This window comes from Coffea eugenioides, chromosome 8, assembly GCF_003713205.1.
Source record: "Coffea eugenioides isolate CCC68of chromosome 8, Ceug_1.0, whole genome shotgun sequence".
NCBI lineage: Eukaryota > Viridiplantae > Streptophyta > Magnoliopsida > Gentianales > Rubiaceae > Coffea > Coffea eugenioides.
Window position 1 is genome coordinate 28,940,477 of NC_040042.1, and position 13,648 is coordinate 28,954,124.

General features: G+C 35.0%; 1 pseudogene; it reads right to left on the reverse strand.

Annotated features, from left to right (window-relative positions):
• Positions 1 to 3,626: 3,626 nt before the first annotated feature.
• Positions 3,627 to 12,825, reverse strand: LOC113781421 (annotated as a pseudogene).
• Positions 12,826 to 13,648: the final 823 nt, after the last annotated feature.

A 13,648-nucleotide genomic window follows, 5' to 3' on the forward strand; every position in this document is an offset into this window, starting at 1 on the left:
ATATCAAGGGTGCAGGGATTGATCAGCAATGGCAGATGGAGAAAGGATTTGATGCAAACATTGTTTAGTGCAGAAGATTGTACTAGGATAGGGAGTATCCCACTGAGTTCATGTGGAAGCAAGGATAGACTAATTTGGCCAAGGTCCAGTTCTAGATAGTACATAGTCAAAATTGGGTATGTACTGGCTAAGGAGATGAACAGCAGGAAGGAGCAGATGAAGGAAGGTGAGGGGAATAACAGCAGAAATGAAGCAAACTCTGGAGCATGGAAGTTTTTATGGAGTCTAAACACTAAACAAAAACTAAAACACTTTATATGGAAGTGTTTAAGGGGAATACTACCAGTAAATGAGGTGCTGAAGAGAAGAAGTGGGAAAGGAGATGAAAGGTGTGTATGCTATGGAGAGAAGACAGAAACTCTGGAATATATGTTGTTCTTTTGTAGACATGCAGAAATGATATGGAAAGCTGCACCTATTAGTTGGGATGGATTACAGGAATTCAGACACAACTTTTGGCTCTGGTGGAATTGTCTTATGGATGCCAAAGAAAGAATTCAATGGAGGGATTATATAGTCCTTACTATCAATATTCTATGGCAAGTGTGGAAGTCTAGGAATAGTATTCAGTTTAACAGAGAGGAAAGGTGCCCCGAAGGGACTGTGAAGAAGGCAATGATGGAATGGGTAGAGTATCAGGAGGTAGGGAGTGTGGATGATCTTAACAGGAAGTCAGGGGACGACAAAGCTAGTAAAGGTGGTAGATGGTCACCTCCACCCAAAGGCTATGTCATCATAAATACTGATGCCAGTCTGAACACACCAAAATAGCGAGTTGGAAGGGGGATTGTGGCCAGAAAGGACGATAGAGGTTTGATTGGTGCATGGGCAGCAAGTGATGACAAACTTGGGGAACCGGCTGTGGAGGAAGCCCTGGCCATCAGGCAGGCCTTGCATATTGCAAAGGAACAGGGTTGGAGGAAGGTCCTGATACAATTTGACTGCAAAGGAATAGTTGGCAAGATTAATGTGAGAAAGGCAGAGGATCCAAATACTGGAGTCCTTATCTTTGATATCTTGAAGATCAGACAAGATTTCACGGAATGTTCCTTCTTCTTTATCCAAAGAGAAGGTAACTTTGTAGCTCACCACTTGGTAAAATTTGCCATTAACCTGAGGAATGACTTTGTGTGGCAGGAATCTTTTCCTGAATAGCTGACTAGTTTAGCTAGGAAAGATGTAGGAGCAAGTGCTCCAGCTTTGTAAGCTTTGTGCATGACTCATGAAATTGTTATCATTAGAAAAAAAAAATACCCCTACAATTGGTAATCCCATTCTCCTAATCTTTCAATCCTGTAAAAGATTGAAGATATCTCCGTCTCTCATTCCTGTCAGAATTACTCAATTTTCACTAGAATACAATTGCAATGAAAGGTAGAAATAATTAATTTTATCTTTTCACATGATTAAAAAGTTCAAGGAGAGGGTTATATCAAGCATGAGATTGTCAATACATCCACTATATTTAAGGGATAAAATTACCAAGAGTTTGATTATTCTTTGAAGGATTTTTTTTTTTTACAATATTACTGAGTTCTAGGTAGAGCGGTGCAAATTATATTGACATTAAGAATTTGTGACAAAAGTCCATGTCAAATCCAAACGATTAGCATAAATCTCTAAGCAACAACATTAAAAAATGCCTGGATCTTCGAAAAACTTTTTTTTTTTTGTGCGTAGTGAATCTGCTAACAGCTTTCTGTCTTTGAGTGAGGTAAATCTTCAAACAACTTAAGTCCCATAACCAACCACGTTAAGTGCTGGGAAAAAGTTAGTCTGGTACCTTATTTTCTGAGTCCTAGTTTGATCTTTCATAATTCAGTTTAGATACATTTGGTTCTTCACTAGTCATAGTTTATTTCAACACTAAATATGGACGCAGAAGAGCTACGTTTATCAAGATTGAAGAGCATTGCTGGTTGGATATTTTAGATGCATTTAAATCGCAATTTGTCACTAAATTAGAAATGGAGAAAGCAAACACAATTTCTCACTGAAACTGTCCAATTTCTTATTGAAGAATATGAATTTTCAGTCGTCTTTTATGTTTGTCATGGTTATTATTATTATTATTGTTATTTGGGCAAATAATACTTTACCTCCCTGTGGTATAATTAACTTTGACATAACCTTCATATATTTTTAAAATCTATACATAACCCCTCATAGTTTAGGCTAAAGTTTCAAAGTAACGAAAATGATCATCCGTAACGAAACTTATAAAAATATCGAAATTACCCTTGTTTTAAAACTAAAATGACTAAAGTGATCAGAATATATAAACATAATATGCATGATACTCTAACTCCGTATGATTTTATATTTTACCATATAACTCACTTATGATTTAGTACTTTACCATATAATCCCTTTATGGTTTTCAATATATATGCATAATCCCCCTGTGGTTAATAAATAATTTTCAACTTTACATAAGGGTATTTTTGATATTTTAATTGATTCTGTTATGGATTGCAAATTTCGTTACTTTAACACTTTAATCCAAACCATAAGGGGTTATGTAAAAAAAACTAAACCATAGGGGGGTAAAGTGTAATTTGCCCTTATTATTTTGTAAAGCAAGAGGGAAGATTTATCATGCTATACTATTACAAAGCATCGTAGTTGACGTCTGATATTACATTGATCATATTGTAGAGCCAAAAGAAGATAAGAAGGGCCAAATTTAATTGTAATACAACCTAGGGATACATCAAAAGAAAAAAGCATGCTTAGAGAAAGCAAGGATAAATTTCTCAATATTATAAATTGCCCAGATAGTCGCAAAAAGCCCTGCGTGGAATCGAAGAGAACTGAATTTCATGTAAAGAGAATCCAACTTTTTCTTGCACGTCAATCTTGTGTTAGCAAATTCTAAAATCTACAAGACAAGGGAACTATACAAACCTGATAAAAACAGAATTTTGTTGCTTGTTTGCTTCTTCTAGAGGCTGAGGAGAGACTATCGGTTGTTTTGGTCATTGTTGGTATAAATGTGTTTTGGGTGTGGTATGTTTAAGAAGGGTTAGAAAGATCGTAATAATCTGGGAGTTAGAGGAAGGATTAGGTAGGAAGATTGTAATCATGTGGGAGTCAAAAAGAAGCATTAGACAGATTAGAATAGATGAGGAAGGGAATTTTAAGCATTACAAAAGAGGAAGAAATATGATTGTATAATATAGTGTGTATAAACACACACGACATACACACATACATGTATATATATAATTAAATGTCTTTGTCTCTGTGAATAGGATTTGTTCCCAAAAATGGAAAAAAAAGTTTGCAGAATGTGTCAATATGCTATATCTCAAATTCTTAGTTTGTGTACTGGGATCATTTAAGCATATATACCTTTTGTGCCAAAAGTAACAAAAAAGTACCAGACAGTTTTTCTATAACCAATATATTTCAAGAATCTGAAATTTGTGAATACTGTTAATAAATCAAAAGGTACTGACAATTTTGCAGAGACGCTCACTTCATTGAAAATATTGTACATATTTGCTCATATTTGGCTTTGGATAATTGTAGCATCCAATTTCTTTACTTGTAGGTGTGATAAGTTACAGACATAGAACGCGTCGACGAAACTCACCAAGGGCCCAGATTGGGAATACATTTCGATATGTTGCATAGTGCATAGTGCAATTCTTGAAAAAGATACCCGTGGTTTCCTGTAAAAAGAAAAATTGAAGATGAGAAAGTTGTCATGATTGCACATAATATCCAACGACAAATTGAAAATCAGAACAATACAATGAATATATTAGTTTTGCCCTTAGGGTTTTCATCGTTATCAGATTCAGGATTCAAATCTTGTACCTGATAGTTGGGGTTGGAAGAGTATGGGAAGGGCACAAAATATCTATACAGTATACCTGTTGGGGAAAGTCTCCATCTTCCATCTGCGAATTTATTAGCAATCGTATTCCGCGAAGTATGGGTGTTGGATCAAGCTCTACCTGATATCGGTAGGAATCTTTAGGAGGGATCCGTGAAGCATTGTACAAATATTTAATTTATTTTCATTATCTATAAGAAATTGAGATTCTTAATGTTTTTTCTCTACTTTGTTGCTTTCAACAATTTATCCATTTGACTCAGGCACTTTATTTAGTGCTAAATCTGAGTCTCTCTCATGCTTCTGATAATCAGACTAACCTGGCCAGCAGCAATCAAAGATAACAAAGCCCATGAAGTTTGCACCAAATTTGACCGGTCTCCATCTAGATTTGTGTACTCCTAGTGCAACCAAAAAAGGGAAAAAAAAATGAAAGAATGAACAAATTAAGGAAAAAATTTAAAAAAAAATGTAAACAAGGGACTATAAGTTAATGCCACATATGTATATATATGAGTCTATATTTCTGGACTGAATATTAGTTCAAAGGATGAAATTATTGGAATTAGAAGGGAAGTCAAAAATTTGTAAACCTCATTTGAGCATGAAAGATAACTCTCGCCCCATCCACCATCAGGCAATTGCTTTGATAGCAAAAATCTGCACGCCTTTTGCAGAGTTGTGGAATTTTTATAGTTCTTTCCACAAGCCACCAATCCCTCCACTGCAAACCAGGTTGCATATGTGTAACAAATCCCCCAGCGACCATACCTGTGAAGAGTAGAAACCTTCATGACAAATTTATGTAGATTGTTATTATTTGGATAAATTATGTATGTTCTTGAAACTTTTCTTGAAGGTTCTATGTAGTTCTCAAACTATCAAAATGTCTTGCAAGATCATCAAAGGTTGCCAAAAAATAATTATTATTTCAATAATAATAATAATAATAATAACAACAACAATGAGAATAATACTAATAATAATAATAATTTGGTGTCTACGGCAGTACGACACTTGGGATTTTACCCAAAGATAAATCCAACAAACTCAAATTTGTTCTTAAGTTGATAAGGTCTGTGGTGGAGACCGTATGTACTTTAGTAATGCACGTGGCTTAATATGACCACGCTAATAGTTCATAATTAATGGAAGTAAATCCTTAACGGCTGTTATATTGCTACTTATCTTATATTATTATTTTTTTTATTTGGTGTTCTAGAGGCACATAATAAACACATCAAAAGGTGTTGGTGCCTGGTGGACAATCTGTTAAAGTTTTAAGCCTTATTCCGTCAAGAAAAAAAAAAACTTTATCCTTTTGCAAGAAAAAATAACACTAGTTCAATAACTTATTCTATGCTTTTGGGGCACCAAATGGACAATCCCAATTAATATCTTCCTATCTAGCATTGTAGTGTATCAACTGTTTTTGTGAACGTTTATATGGTAACTTTTAATGACTTAATGAGTCAAATGACCACACTGTTATTTTTCTAAATCTACTTGTATAGTTTCTAAGAAACTTTATGGGCTAAAGTAAAATGACAATCAAAAAATTAAGAAAAAGATGGAGAAAATGCAAAATTTAATGGACAAAAACAGGACTTTCGGTAGACTTTGAGGACTTCTAATCTAAATTCGTGTTATCAATTTCTATTTGGCTGATAAAAACTTGATTAATTGGTTAGAGACTACACTTCAGACTTCAGAGAATAGAAACTAACGAAGTTCAAATTAGGATATAGAAAAGCAGACCATGAACCATCATGCTCTTGTTCATCTTCAATATAAGCTATAGCTTTGCAGATGCAACTCTTTATCTCATCTTCCCTATGTCCAGGATGCAGCTTTTGAAAGAGTAGCAGAGCTTGAATTGCTGAAGAAGTGCATTCGACATACCTAGCATAGTACTTGTTTCAGTCAAGTAGCTCTTTCGTGAACTAAAGTGCTTATTGATATTTGATACCCTCAAAGAGTACGATGGGGAGGGGGGAAGTGAAGGAGGAAAAATCTTACGCTCGCTCGATGATAACATCCTGGAAAAATTCGATAGGGTTGAGCTTCTATATTGAATCATAAAACAGTGAGCATAGTTAGAAAAAGTCACAGTATTAATCAGCTTAGAAAGAATATTTTACCCAAGTACAAAAAAAGGAATTAGCTTGATGACATTGATAGAACTAGTTGTTAAGAGTTACCTCCATCCAACTATATGCTCTCTGTGGCTCCCATGCTTGAAAACCCCCGTTATTACGCTGTTCATAAATTGAGGAAAGAATGAAAAACTGGGAAGAGCAAAGCAAAAAGACTGGGAAACGAAATAAGTATCCGTTTGGATAGAGAGATTTGGGCGGAAATGGGTTCAAAATTGCCACCCAAAATCCACTTGTTTGGATTACTTGACTAGACATTTGGATTTGATACCCACCCCATATGAAAAGGGTTTTTTGCGAAGTTAAACTTTGTGGATTTCAACTATCTCCAAATTAGGTGTCATTTCAAATTTCACTCTCACAGTTTTTTCCTTCAAGGCTTACTTTTTTTTTAAGGGAATTATTGACTTTTTACTGGTTTGTCCTTTAACTTGTGATTTTGAAAATTAACTAATAATGCTGTACGTCCGTTGCACATGGTTGGATAATATGCAGATTCATCATTTTGTATTGACTTTTATTGTTTGCACCAATCCAATCTAATAAATGCAGAATATTTTTAGAAAGCTTGGAAGAAATTTGTATAATTTTGGAACAAAAGTTATCTGTTTGTTTCTTGAGGAAGTTTTTTTTTTTTTTTTACCTCTTCAAACTGAGTTGCATAGACAATATTAATTTCTGGTTGGTGCATGAGAATTGTCTTCTTTTTTATGTGGGATAATTTCGCAGAACCAATACAAACAGTTTCATTGTTGGCGTTGGCATAAGTGTTTGTTTTGTTGACAGTTTCATTTGAGAGCAAGTATGACTTTTTATAGCTTAAACTTTTGTTCCCTGGCAATATTTTATAGCAAAAAAAATCGTTTCCTAATTTTGTGGAATATTACAGCTTAAACTTTTGTTCCCTGGCAATATTTTAGTTATAATTTACAAATGATAATAAGGTGCAAAAATTAAAAGATAAACATGAAAGTATATATTTCCTCACCTCATCATCAATGAAAATCAATTTCTATAGTGTTCTAGATTTCTATTTTCCAACATAGGGATCAATATTAAATTTTCATAATAGCAAGACTCGAACTGTCCACATTTTTTCATTTGGCTTTAGTGAACTAATCAAACCATCGGCACTTTCTCTAACAACTAAACTCTTGTGGTTTCTGCCACCCATCCCATCTCCTCTATCACCTGCCCGATTCTGCTTTTCCCTTCCTAATATTCTCCCTCTTTTCTTTTCTTTTTTTTTATAAAATAAATCTACACTGTTTGTTAGTGCGGGTTGATGAATATGCTAAGACAAAAAATGCTTACAGTCAAAATTTCTTACGCTACACTTACCTAGATTATCCATACTTTTATAAGAATATAGATAGATAGATAGATATAATTTTATCCTTTTTTTTTTTTTTGGGTGATATGGAAAGGTAGAGATGCCAATAACATCATAGGCTAACAGAAAGGTCATGGTCTAGGAAGTCATTTCTACATGAAAGGTCATGGTTGAAAGGTATTTAACCTTGGCTTCGTCACAAAGAAACTGGACCATATTGTGTAAAATTCGGAGCACATGACAAAGTGAAATTGGTTTAGAAAAATAGGTCCCTCGAGAAACAAATCACCCCAAATATTTTCCAAATAAAAAAACAAATTGCAGTTTTAAGTTCTTATAAACCACTTTCACCCTCTAAGCTCACAGTGATTCTCAAGTTGCAACCTTAAATTTTTTAAATTTCCAAGATGTATATATATGTGTGTGTGTGTGTGCGTGGGCGTAGAAAAAGAAAAACCAATCACTTTCAGTTAGCAGTTTTTCTTAAGAAAATTTTAAGCATTAATGCATGTTTTCTCATTGAGATTTGAGAAGAAAGAATAGCATGACTTATAGATGAATATTTTCACAAAACTCTATTAATAGGACATAAGATTATATAATTTGGAACAAATTAACAACTTAAGGGTATAAAGTGTTCAAAACAAAAATTCCATGTGGCGCTATAGTTCCAATTGGTAGCTTTTAGGATGTGAAGACCGTTCAACATAGAAGCTTCGGATGGAAAGTGAGAATCGTTAAAATCATGACAGGAGCAAACTGAGACTAGTCCCAAGGTTTTAGTAATAAAAAGTAACTTCAATTGATTGTATTGAAACAAGCTGGGCTGAACACATTTCAAACATGGGTTGACCCAGCAATCAACCATGGTTCAGCCGTAATTTTTTTTTTCCTTTTTTGACAGCACTAATAAAGGAAAAGTTTGGAGCAAAAATACGAGTTTTTAAGTACCTAATAGGCACAAATAAATGTTTAGTAAATAAAATAGGTTAAAGAAAGGTAGAAGGAGTTGATTTTACATACCTGTAAAGACAAAATAATATTCACAGCATCACATAACCGCTCGGTTTCAATTTTGTTCCCCACAAGTTCCGGTGGCATTTGTGCAAAAAGAAGTGCAGCCTATAAAAGTATGGAAGATAAGAGCCTCCTAAAAGATAAATGATGTAATAGTCTCACTTTCGAAAAGCTAAAGAAGAAATCAGTCACAATGCATATTTATATACCTTTAATCCTTCAGCAGTGCAGTCAGAGGATTGCCAACCATGATCTTGAATTGAAAATGTCCAACAGCCTTTAGAAATGTGCCTATGCATTTTCACGAAATCTCCTGAAGGGTTATCTCGAACCTTTAAGCAGAATAATATGTTGAGTCAGAGGCAGCATAATGTGTTCAGTTCAGATGTCCAATGATTGTCTGATATGATTCTATAGTTTGTACCTGCGATGCTTTTATGAAATCATGTGCTTTCATAAGCATTGGTCCATACTCTTCAGCCAGATTACTAGATAGGACTGCTTGAATTGACAAAGCTGCTTCCCATGCTTGGCTGCCAAAAGTCTGCAAATTTTGGAACTAATATCAAATCTTGTTTGACAAACCTTTTCTAGATGTCGGGGATGATTTTGAAGATTAGGCAACTCTCTCTAATTGTACCCTGAAGTATTTACTTTATCCTGTTGAAACTATCAATGCCATGTTTTCTAGTTTTCAATGTCCTAAAAGTATTTTGGATGGCATCCCTTCCACCCTATGTACAAGATTTATCAAAATATTCTTTGTTTCAAAATATTAAAACCATTTCAGGACATAGAATTAGAGGGCCACTAAAATCTCCATTGCTGTTATATAAGAATTTCTTGTCGCATATCTGCTTCCCCACCTCTCCTTTTTAAGGCATTAATCTCGTCTCATAGCTGGGAGGATGATAATTATAAATTGACCTGCAATTTCAAGCCGTCCTCTGCTACCCAAAAGTAATCAGGCAGACGAGCAAGATGGCGCTTGAATGCTTCTGAATGTGGATCTTCTACCCAACAAGCTAGTAGGCAAAGCACCTGCATTGAGTTTTTAAATTTTTTTTGGCATCACAAATTTGTTTATCGTTAATTTATCCTTGACTCAGCTTGATGTTTTAGTTAGCAAGAAATACCTTTTCCACGACTCCAATGCAAATGTATCTACTGTTCTCATCCTCGTAATGCACATGTTCCATTGTCTTCTCTAAAGCCTTCTCTCTTAATGCAGAAAATGGCCATCGCGCCATAATAGGTTCAGCAAAATGGTAGAGAAATCCCCATAGCATATCTTGTGCCAAAGGGTGTGGAAAGTACAAATCCTCCTGACATGAAACAATAAACCGAGAAATTCTTCATTTTATTGCCAATATTCCCACATTTTCATTTGCATGAACAAATATTTAGCCAGTTGTGCTGACCATTGCACAGGTATTTCGACTGTTCTTCCAATCTACTTGGTGATAGGGTTGGACGTACAACTCATTTCTCAGAGACTGTATTAGTCCTGTTATACTCCCAACAAACTTTCCCGTACAAATATGACATGGGCATGTAAACCAAGCGACAATAACACATCATTTGCGCTGCATGAATAACCAAAAACTTGACCGCAGATTAGTTGAAAAGTAGTAGATGAACAGAATCTTACAGCAACATCTAAAAATTGACTATTCAAGATATTAGCCATCCGCCACTGGCCATTTGGTCCAGTGGTCATCGCTCTCTTTGGTGGTGCTGGAGGTCAGGGGTTCAACCCCTGCCTCCCTCAAATTTGCCACAATATGTGGCTGGTCTTAGTTGGTCATCCTCCCTTGCCCCTTTCCCTTAGATTAGGCTAGTTTAGGTTATAGGACATCTATCGTTGCAGACAAAAAAAAAAAGATATTAGCATCCTGCTAGAATTAACTTGCAATGAATCACTAGAGTAGTATTGATTTGTGGGGATATTTTATTACTCCATACCTCATAAATTAATTGTGGTTTTTGTGGTACCTAACTTCTTAAAAATATATATTACTAAGATTTGTACGCGTAATAGGATAAGGTATGATACTATAAAGAATTATAAAAAGATATATTGACTTTTGTGACATACTGAACATTGCAGATTCATAACATGTAAAGAGCAACAACATCAGTGAGAACAATTATTTTGCCTTATCCAGTGCTTTTAAATTCGTTCCGATCTGTAGTCGGGAAAAAATAATCATTTTCTAAGTCCATCTGACCCATTCGTTCGTATAGAGAAACTGTTGATTCAACTGGTTTAAACAAGAATTGAGTAGTTCCTTACTAAATTTTTTAAAAAAAATTGAACAGTTATTGATCTGATGAAATTCGGTAAGAATGGCTTTGACCAGGAAAAATTTGGAAAAAATTTTCTCCTAGTTTTTTCAATATTTTGAGAAATCTTTTTGTCGTTGTATTTGTTTCTGCATATTATTAGTTATTTTACAATTAACATATTTATAACATTATTTAATTATTGACCCCGGCTTAATTGGTTGAACCCATTATTGAAACCGTATAATTTGAAACTAGGTCAAATTTCCATTCTTTCCTAGTTCTAAAACATGGAGTCATAGATCCTATAGCATTGAGAAGGCTAGAAAACCAAAGCTACTCCCATTGCAGATGAATCAAGACTATACTTTTTTTGTGATAATGAGGAGGAAATGAAGGAGACAGCAAGATGGAAAAATAAATATTTCTCAGTTTAACAAGAAGCCCAACGACCATGAAAAAACATCTGAGCCATAGATCGATGAATAAAGTTAGAAGTCCTTTTTTTTTATATGTATACTGTTATGTAAGGACCTGGATGAAATGGGAAGAATTTGGGGAGCAGCCAGAAACTCCGGAGGTAGTGGGTTGCAGCCTGCCCAGTCATACACTCCAAGAACCTGTGTTTAAGAAAATGTCTTACTCAGGTTTTCCTGCAAGATCTACTTTTCTGTATTTTGCTCGTCTGGAAAACGATGACATTCAAGAAAACCAATAAACATAAATTGACAACCGCAAGTATGTACATAAACAACGTACATACAAGTATTTGCAAATTACCTTACTACGTCTACGTAGTCCCATGTAAATATACAAATTTGTTTTGAGTGAAGGAAATTAAGGTATAGTAAGGTTAAAGGTTGTGGTGACCATACACTTAACCAAAACTTTCCCCATGAGGGTATTCCAACAGCTCCACCATGATCTAGAATCCATCGGCGCCCTCTGGCCATGGCCCTGTCCTCCCCATCTTCAGGTCCTTCTCCTAGCAACCGCAGTGCGATGTAGCACAGGGCTGAACCAAACATAGTGCTGTGCCCCTCTATGTGTAGTTCCCCAGCCTCCATCTTCATTCTATAGATTAAAGATAATAATAATGATAATAAATAAAGAAAATTGGCTGTCAGATAGATAAATGTGCCATGCTTTCTCAAGTACGAAAAATTGCTTGAGATTTCATGATCAAGATCTTTTCAACACCTGATGGTTGTACGTGTAACGGATAATCTCCTTTTGGTGCTCCGATGATAAAATTGTATCGAGTGTTTTGGTTATATACAAGGCCATAACCTGTTCAAAGGGTAACGCATTTCAATTTGTCATTAGCTTGCTTGATATTGGTAACTTGTATCAAATCCTAAATAGCCATACTAATGTAGGTGTGAAGAACAAAGGGCCGGCATTTTCATCAGGCCAGAATCCATCGCGGGCCTGAATAGTTGAGTAGAAGCTTTTCCTCTCCTCAATGTAGTAATCACAGCCTCTTGCGTTACATCCTCTGTTTCTTTAACCTTTACTGCCGGTGGAATTGGAGTATAATGTGAGCTCTCTCTTTGTTAACTGCACTAAAATTTGACATATTAGCACATGCTAGATGAAGAAAGGATAGGACTTTCAACTAATTGCCGTAGGCAAAGTGCCAATGACAAGTGCTACTCCGCCATTGTATCAGACCAGGGCAGGTAGGGTCAGGATTTCCTACAGTTATAATTGTAAGAGACCAGGTCGAGTACCGTACCGATTTTCATACAATTGTAAAGTTGTACTTCATACAGAATTTGGTATGCGCTCAAAAAACTTTGTTATAGGCATAAATGTTATTCGTGTATACCAATCCAATGTATTAATACAATCGTATATGCTAGTGTACACTAAATCTTGAAATTAAACAACCAACCGCACACAATCATACCTTCCCAGTCCCATTTTTTTACCTGCATCCGCATTAAGAGGTCGGAACTTTGCTTCCTGTGAAACCTATTCAGTTTGAATTCTTCACGTACTTTTTCAATTGTGCTTGTTCATCGACTGTTCCAGCCTGATCATCGAACTCCCAGTGTGTCTTCCATAATGACCGTTGGTAGTTTCCAACCATGGTCCACCCCTTCACTAATCTTCAATTTCCACATAATGGAAGCTTAAAAAGGCCGATGTTAATAAACTGGATTGTTGGAAGGAAAACCAAAGAATTTTTGGAGCTAGCAATAGTTAGAATTCAAAACTAAGCATGTTTTGCAATGGTTTGCTGATGCATAACCAAACGAAGGGTAGATTGGATATATAAGATGAACTGAGAAAGAGGATATAACCTCTTGATTTAGGTTTTGTAAAATGGAACTTTTGGGACTTCTATACTGCAGTATATTAAACCTTAGAGCTTATCTATGGCGCAGCTAATCATATAAAAGAACTTGCATGCACATAGAATGCTAAGATGCATTCATGGTGGAAATACGCTGCAAGTTGATGGAATTACACTTTACCTCATATAATTTAGCATTTTTTGTATACCCTCATATAATTTTAAACGTTTTACATAACCCCCTCAATGTTTAAACTAAAGTGTTAATTTGAATATACTTATCATGTAATGGAGCAAACTAAAACAATAAAAGCATCCCAATGTCATGATAGATATTATTTGTTAACCACAGGGAGTTTTGAATAAATTTCGAAAATCACAAAGGAGTAATGTGAACAAGCGCGAAACTATAGGGGATATAATTTTAATCCATACTGCATTTATTTTATGTTATGTATTTTAGTTAATTTAGTTTTTGTATGAGGTTAATCTTGATATTTTAGTTGTTTTCCTTACAAAGGACAATTTCCACCACTTTAACACTTTAGTCCAAACTATAAAGAAGTTATTGTATATAACTTTAAATTATAGTAGAAGTATTTGGAAGCACTAAAGTAGTGGAGAGTAAATTAATTTACGCTCTATAAAAT